This window comes from Electrona antarctica (assembly GCF_951216825.1).
Source record: "Electrona antarctica genome assembly, chromosome: 24".
Taxonomy (NCBI): Eukaryota; Metazoa; Chordata; class Actinopteri; order Myctophiformes; family Myctophidae; genus Electrona; species Electrona antarctica.
In genome coordinates, this window is record NC_136803.1 from 25,641,336 (window position 1) to 25,649,393 (window position 8,058).

Here is an 8,058-nt window from a genome sequence, read left to right on the forward strand (position 1 = left end):
TGAGAACGTTCCAGGTGGTCCCCAGCGAAATTATGGGAAGTTGGTAACCAAATGGACCCGGAGGGGTATTTTGATCAACATTTGCCTGTTATCTCTCCTGTGGTATACCTACCAACATTAATAGAGCATGGAATTGTGCAAAGACCTTATCCAACGATAACAAAATATCCCTTAGTTTTGGGTCTGCAAGGCTGAATGTCGTCCGTGGCTCAAATTCTGAGTAAATATTTAAATGGGCCTTGACATGAAAAGGGTTGGGCAGAAACCACGTATCTCTCTCTCTCTCTCTCTCTCTCTCTCTCTCTCTCTCTCTCTCTCTCTCTCTCTCTCTCTCTCTCTCTCTCTCTCTCTCTCTCTATATATATATATATATATATATATAGACCTGAGGCAATATAGACCTACATTTGAAATTTGAAAGTTATATATCAAACGTCGTGAAAAATCTGAAAATGCTTTGTGCCAGTGACCCCCCTAGAAGAGAACATTTCTGTAAAAATTAAATCAGAATAATTCAAAACTTTCTTTTGATGATGGTATAGGCAGGACACTCCACATTTTGGTGGCATAATATAGTAGAATGAATGTGCCGAACCTAGGGGGGGGGGGGGGGGGGTGAGATCAGTGGCGCTCCCTCTGGTTCAAGGACACTTCGACAGTAACTCAATGATAACTGACAATCTTATACATCATGTTGTAGTCTGGTTTGTATTAGTCATCAGACCAGAACCCCCAAACCGGAATCAGAATTACCCAAAATAATTCTATGCGATCAAGCCCAAAACAATTAAAGCAACACCGGGAAAAAAACGGAACCACCTTACTGGAATACGATTTTTTTTTTAAATATATTTTATTTTATCATCCGGTCTTAAGCCACGCCTGGACCATGGGCGATGCGGGAACACAGACCAGGCTTTCCTCCGAGGTGGAAAGTCTGGTGACGCCGGTTCTCTCAAGCGGCCTCCTCTATACCTCCTGAGCCACTGCCGCTCACAAGGCCACAGAGCTGGTTCAGGGAGGGGGGGAGTTGGGGGCAACAATGGACCCTATATGTCTGTAACTCAGAGAGAGTTATGGGCATCCTTGGGAGAAAAAAAAGGTTTGAGAACCACTGCTAATAGGTTGTGCTGGGTGTGGATGACGACGGCTCGTCAAGTGATGGATTATACACAATGAAACGTGAACACTGCCTTTACTGTCTCGCTCATTGTTTTCCGTGGCCCTGCTTTCCCCCTCGTGTTGGCTCAGCAGCGCTGCGCTGTGTCTGTGAGGCCTCGTTCGTTCCCCAAACGTCCATTTTCTCTTAAAGCCGACATCAGAACATGATGATGCCTCGTCAGATGATGGATACTGTAATCTATACGCCGGGGACAAGACATAAACAACAATGTCTCACCCCCTCACCCGCATGCAGGGCCCGCGCACCACGCCACTGTCTGGAAGAAACCTTGTATCTCCATTATTATTTCAACTTTTCTATACAAAGACCCGAGACCAGATTCTACAAAATATCTTCTAAAATCCTGACAGTTTTCTGAAAAACGTATCCCGGACCCCCAGAATGATCTGTATTTGGCCGCGGACCCCCCTTCTGAAAATATTTAGTTCCAGGGACCTCCCCAGAAGCAAATATTTGAGTTGAATATATATTAAAAGATTTGCACACATTTTCTTTTTTTAATATATTTTTTATCCCACGATTTTGTAACCCATTTTTCGCCAACCTCGCCACGGGTATGGGCACTGATGACGCGGAGGAGGAAACACGGCGCCAGCACCCACAGCGTCCCGAGCGGGATTCAAACCCAGGACCTTCTAGCTGTGAGGCGACAGCACTACCAACTGTGCCACCGTGCCCCCTGCACACATTTTCATGACGCCAACCTAGCCGTCGGGCTTTTAAAAATGTCAAAATAAATTGGTTAATCACTTAAAACCCGGGTCCCTTATAGGGCTCGATACGAATATTGAACGAAAGAAACACATTAACAAGAGCTTGTGAGTGACTATAAATAATAAGTACATCGGATCCATTGGAAGTTGGAAAACTTGGTTATTTTTCCCCCCCAAGTACCTGAAGAGTAAGGGTTTTGCACAGACGAGGTTTCCACCCGACAGTGGCGTGGTCTTGAGAGGACTGTGTGTCTGAAAACAGAGGATGTTCAGCCGCCTGCTCATATTGACACAACATGGCAGACAGTCTGGCTGAGAGGTACAGTTGTGGTTCTATGACAGTTATAGGATTACAGTTTAGCCCTGTGTTGAAATTTCCACACGCGAGATCCAGCGTTGGGAATGAGCCTGTCCTTTTTAGTTTACTGCAGGGGTTGTTTTTGTCCGACCACGGATGGACGCCTTAAGCTGAGAGAGAGATGAAGCATGGACTCCTCTCCTGCATATTGTATAAAACATTGCATGTCAGGATTAGCACCTATACAGTAACAGTATACAACAGTGTGTTGTAATGTTCAAGTACATGATACAAATGACTTGTGGGGCTTCATACAGACTCTCACCGTGCAATTTTGTTTTGATTTTGATTTGTACACATTATGGGGGGAAATTCTGTGTTCATCCAGCTGATGGCTGCTGCCTGAGCCACTACACTGCTGACTGCTGAGCCATCGACAAAAAGCCAAAAAGCTTGTACTGTGGGAACCAACACACGGGCATCGATCGAGAGGACGTCCCACACCGACCTACGTGGCCGTACTAAAGAAAGACGCTGGTGCAGAAAGCACAAATGAGCTGGCCAGATGTATGGAGAACCGAGATGACTGGAGACGTCGATGGAGGGCTCGTCTGAGGACGACGTAGATAGAGAGATTGCCTTGCTCGGGGACACTTCGAAACGGGGAAAATGGAAACGTGGAATGTAGTAAAAGCGGATGCACCTCAAATTCGTAAATATAGTACTTGAGCAAATGCACAGTGTACTTAGTGTTACTTTCCGCCTCGGCAGTGACATTCCACTGCGCATGTCCGTGGCCTTGCCGTCGCAGGCCGCGAGGTCTTTGTCCATTACCCAGTCAAAATCCTCAGTGATCTGATCTGAATGCATCCATTCTGCGACTGCAAGAGGGTGCAAATGGACCATTATACGGGTCCATTTGGTTCCCCTTTATACCCTCTCTGAGTTAAATCACCAGACAGTAAGGATTTAATTGGGTTCGCTCAATAGGCCGCGCGTGGTGTGGGCAGCGGCCATGCTGCGGGGCTAAATTAGTGTCCATCGCTCTTGCCTGCTCATTCCAGGCATATTTGTGACACGCTCCTTATTGAGCTGTTGTTCTGCTTACTAACAACGGGCTCTGTGTATGCTGAGAAGGCAGCCAGCTGTAGGACAACACAGTCAGACAGCCAAGGGAGGGAGGGAGGGTGATCCTACTCTATGTTCAGCAGGAGCTTTCTGCTGACTTTAAGGCCCTGATATCAGCTGGTGGAACGAACCTGCACAGGATAATTATGGGACCAGCAGCGGCTCTGGCTGTGCAGAACTAATGCTGGGGGCATAACTAACGTCTGGCATGACCATATCTTTTCCTTTTCCAGAGTTTTTTCTTCCTCCTCCTCTACCTCTGTAATGGTGTATTTATGCTGAGCCTGTATCCAAAACGCTTACATTCACACACACAGTGTCACGCCGACGGCAGAGGAAATGATGCAAGTCAAAGTCACAAACCTGGGATCACATCAGGAGCGATTGGGGGGTTCGCCGTCATGTTCAAGGACACGTCGACAGTAGTCTTGACAGTAGTCTTGACAGTAGTCTTGCGTAACCAGACAACCATTCCACTATCTCCGTCCGAATGCCTCCTGAAATCGGAAGCAGGAAGTTCTCATATTTTGTTTGTCATTCTGTTCACGGACATATATTTTAAAATGTTTTTTATATATTTTACATTTCTGCTATAAGAAGCTAGCTGCAGTATATGGCATATGCTTTCATGATTTAGATTAATATTAGGATACATTTGCGCAACTGTAAAGATGAAACAGAAGTGGGGAGACCGTTTCACAACCGCTTTATCGTTTGATGATCAACAGAGATTCCGTGCTCCAGAATGTGTGACCCGAAGCATTTAAAATGGTACAGGTTAGCCGAATTTTGGACCAATCTCGAAAATAAATGCTTTAGTACCAATAGCTTTCTTCACAAATGTGTTCATAAAGGTGTCTATCACCTCTGAATTAGTTCCAACCCAACTCTGCATGTGAGGGGTCAAACTATAGGGTTTTTTATGATTCTTGCAAGCATTTGTTTTGCACAAAAAACAGCCATAGCCGTCATCACAAAAATACATTTTGTGAATTTTGCCATATGGGTTGTTAATGGTACCCCACTTTCAGCAGCTGTCACATTCTCTTAGGGAAATTTAATTTCAATCTTGGTGAGATGTGTCACTAGACACCTTTACAAACACATGGTGAAGAAATGTATTCGACAGTAACCCAGTGGGAACTGCGCTGAATCGAATCAAATGCCTCCTGAGCCCCATCCTCTCTCTTCTCACGAAAACTATGAAATGACGGACATTTCTTCATACCTTTAAACCTGTGATGTGACAATTAAATCTTTCAAAAATAGCATACAAGCATATACAATCTGGTAAATTGATCGATTTGTGATAACAAGCTAAATCTACAAAGTAACAAAACTACCAAACAATCATAGTGCGGAAGTACAACATTTACCTTGAGATATAATGGAGAACTAAAATAACAAAGCATGCAATTGCTCATGTAAAGCACAAACCCCTCAAAATGATGTGTAGGCTACCTAAGGGATATTTCACTTTCAAACATGTTTGAAAGTGAAATATAGTAAATATACCTTTAAATACAGTACTGAAAGTAAATATACTTAAATTAGTTCCCACCGCTGGACGCCATGCCTGTTGATACATCACGGGGACACATCTTTACCCCACACAGGGCACGTTCACTGTTGTTTCCTAGGCAACAAGCACCCCCTCCCCTCTCCTCTCCTCCCCAACTCTATGCTCCCTCCTCGTTGCCCTTGGATCATCTGGACCGTACCACGTGTGTTTATTACAGACGGGGGTGGAGGAGTCCTGTCATACTTTACAATTAGTCCACCTGTGAGCGAATAGAATAACAACAATAAATTAAATAATATTGTGTTTAGTTGTGTGTCTGAGCTGGTTATAGCTCGAATTAATTAACAAAACGCGCATTTATAGATATTTATTAAAAACGGACACCCCTGCCATTTGCAAATTCACCAAACTGTCAAACTCGCTTGTTGCTTCGCCGCTCTCCTGCAGTTCTGTTCTGCTCTTCCCAGCCTCAAAAAGTAGTTTAGCAGCAGAGAGAGCCACGTACGAGTCTCTCACCTGCCTCTCCTCTATTCACAAAACAATAACACACTTTTAACACTCATAAACTACAGTCTGGCGCGGGGTCGAAACAAACAGAAACGACGACAAAAAAAAAAACCAAGAAGGGAAGAAAAGAAGCGGACGGCCAGCCAGAGAGGCTTCAGCGGGTGCTTGTTGGAAGGGTAGCCGGCTCGCGCGTCGCCTCACCCAGCTGCAGCTGGATGTGACAGGTCGCTCCGTCAGCATCAGGTAGGAGCAACAAGCAGCCTGCCCTTTACTGTCTGCATGGATGGGCAGTGGTGGAAAGTAACTAAGTACATTTACTCAAGTACTGTACAGTAGTTTTACTTTAGTGGAATATTTCCAATTGTCAGTACTTTTACTTCTACTCTAGTACATCTCGAGGCAACAATAATGTTGTGCTTTTACTCCACTAGGAATCTTTAGAACTTTAGGCTACTAGTTACTTTGTAGATTTTGATATTTGTCACAACACATACAGTAAACACGTCATTCCCTGTAGCCTACATTTCTGCCATTTGAAAATAGCAGGTGTTGCAAGCTCACTGCAAGGCATTGAGCTTATAGATCTGCTATTTTCTAAAGATGTTATACATTTTGAAAACTTTTGATACCAATACTTTCGTATTTTTACTCAAGTACATTTTGAATCCGGACTTTTGTAACAGAGTAATTCTACTGTATTGTAGTATTAATACTTTTACTTAAGTAAAACAAACTCAAGTCCACCACTGCACAAGCAGGTATAGGCATACTGATACTTCATGGATGGAGGGTTAGCCTAGCATTTAGCATGCTGCTAACCCCCATAGGCTGTGTATAGCATGCATTGAGAGCTAGCCTGATATGCTAAAGTCTGGATGTGGCTTTGCCTGGGAAAAGGAACAGATCTACAAGCTATCAACATGTCATAGCTTGCAGCTTGTGCTTTTTGGTAGACATGTGAGTGGTTCATTGTTTTTCATCTGTGTGCATGAATCCAGCTGGGGATTACTTTGATAAATGGATGATACTGTGATCTCTTAATACTTCTCATCATAACAGACTGAATATAGTGGAATAATAGTAATACACAAGTTATGAGGTATGTGAAATGGAAGTATGAAGTATCAAATTATGTGAGTTGTAAAGGTAGGTGTAAGAGTTGTACTTGAACGCTAGGCTTCTGGAGTTTTATAATAAGACCGACTTTATTTCGGATAAACTTTTTAATTCCAGATAAACCTTTGGTGCCGTCATGTGGGTCAATACATCATCATCATCATCATACTGTGTAGGCTACTTAGCGAGCTGCTCGAGGGAAAGTGCAACCACACTTGGGATTTCCCAGAATTCTATTTAAAGTAATTACTACTTGTCCATACCCAGTTGGGGATATTGACGATATTCTTTTTGCTTTCTTTTTGCTGAATGATGAATGAATGAATTTGGTTGAGTGCATTGTGAGTACATTTAAGGAGGGTCCGGGCTCTGTTCTGTCCTCTTATCATCTTTCCTCCGTCAGCAAAACCTACTTGAGTAGGTTAATAGAGATACATTACATTTTGAGCACGGAATATTCATAGTCCAATTTTCGGTGAAGAGGTGGTTAGTGAAAACAGAGAGCTGTGCTGTGTGAGCGGTGATAACCGTGGCGTGATGTCATAGTGGTCACCAAAATCTGGACTATGAATAGTCCTTTGTATATAACAGTCCGGTGTCCCCATCCCCCAATCACAGCGCAGAATCGCACACCGCTTCCAGCCAATCACAACGGCAATCACAGCACCGTTGTGGAGTAAAACATACATTATGGGATCATGTACAGTATAGTGGAGTTGCGCTGTGTGTGAGTACTCAAATGCCCAATGTTTTGAGCACAGTACTTGAGTGAATGGACTTTTTAAATAGGCCTATTGCAGCAGATGAGCTGATAAGACTGCAACTGCAATTAAGTCATTATTATTATTATTATTATTATTATTATTATTATTATTATTAGCATCTGGCGGAGTCAGGTGGCGCTATGAGCTTGTAGATCTGCTATTTTTCAATAGCTAAATTATAACATGCTTAAAACACCAAAAGGGGTTCCAGCCCAAAATGGGTTAATAATAATAATATAGTACTTAAGTTGAGGAAACACACAGACATACAGTACTGTATATGTCGTCTCTGTCGGGTGGAACGTTGGAAACCTCATTATGTCCAAAACTGTGACCTTTCAGCGTTCAAAATTGTAAAATAGAAAAAGTAGCATACAGTATCTGCAAACTCAAAACACGGCTGCTACTTTTGATGCGTTTGTGTGGCGCTTTAGTGTGATCAAGTGGGGCGTTAACCCATTTTGACCTGAAATCAAATTCTAAAAATGTCTACATCCTGACAGTTTTCTGAAAAAGCTATGTTTCTATATCAGTCGTTCTTCGATTTAAAAGAAATAGCAGACCTACAAGCTCGTAGCGCGCCACTCGGTGGCGCGCTATGAGCTTGTAGATCTGCTATTTTTCAATAGCTAAAGCATAACATAATGCTAACACCAAAAGGGGTTCCCGCCCAAAATGGGTTAATTACCAAAAAAACAAACAAACAAATTAGTTAGAATATGGAGATAGGAGGTTTCTGCCTGACGGCAACAAAATGCTCTATTGACTCAATGGTTGAGTCATCAAATTATAAAAGGCAACACTGTGTAAAACAGTACTACAAGGTC

At 43.1% G+C, this 8,058-nt stretch overlaps 1 long non-coding RNA gene across 1 annotated transcript; it reads right to left on the reverse strand.

Moving 5' to 3' along the window:
- Window positions 1–2,094: 2,094 nt before the first annotated feature.
- Window positions 2,095–4,982, reverse strand: LOC306916908. Its single transcript, XR_013789050.1, has 3 exons — window positions 4,884–4,982; window positions 3,686–3,819; window positions 2,095–2,395 (listed from the first exon to the last, which is right to left on the reverse strand). It is a non-coding gene; the product is annotated as an uncharacterized lncRNA (long non-coding RNA).
- Between the last annotated feature and the right edge of the window lie 3,076 nt (window positions 4,983–8,058).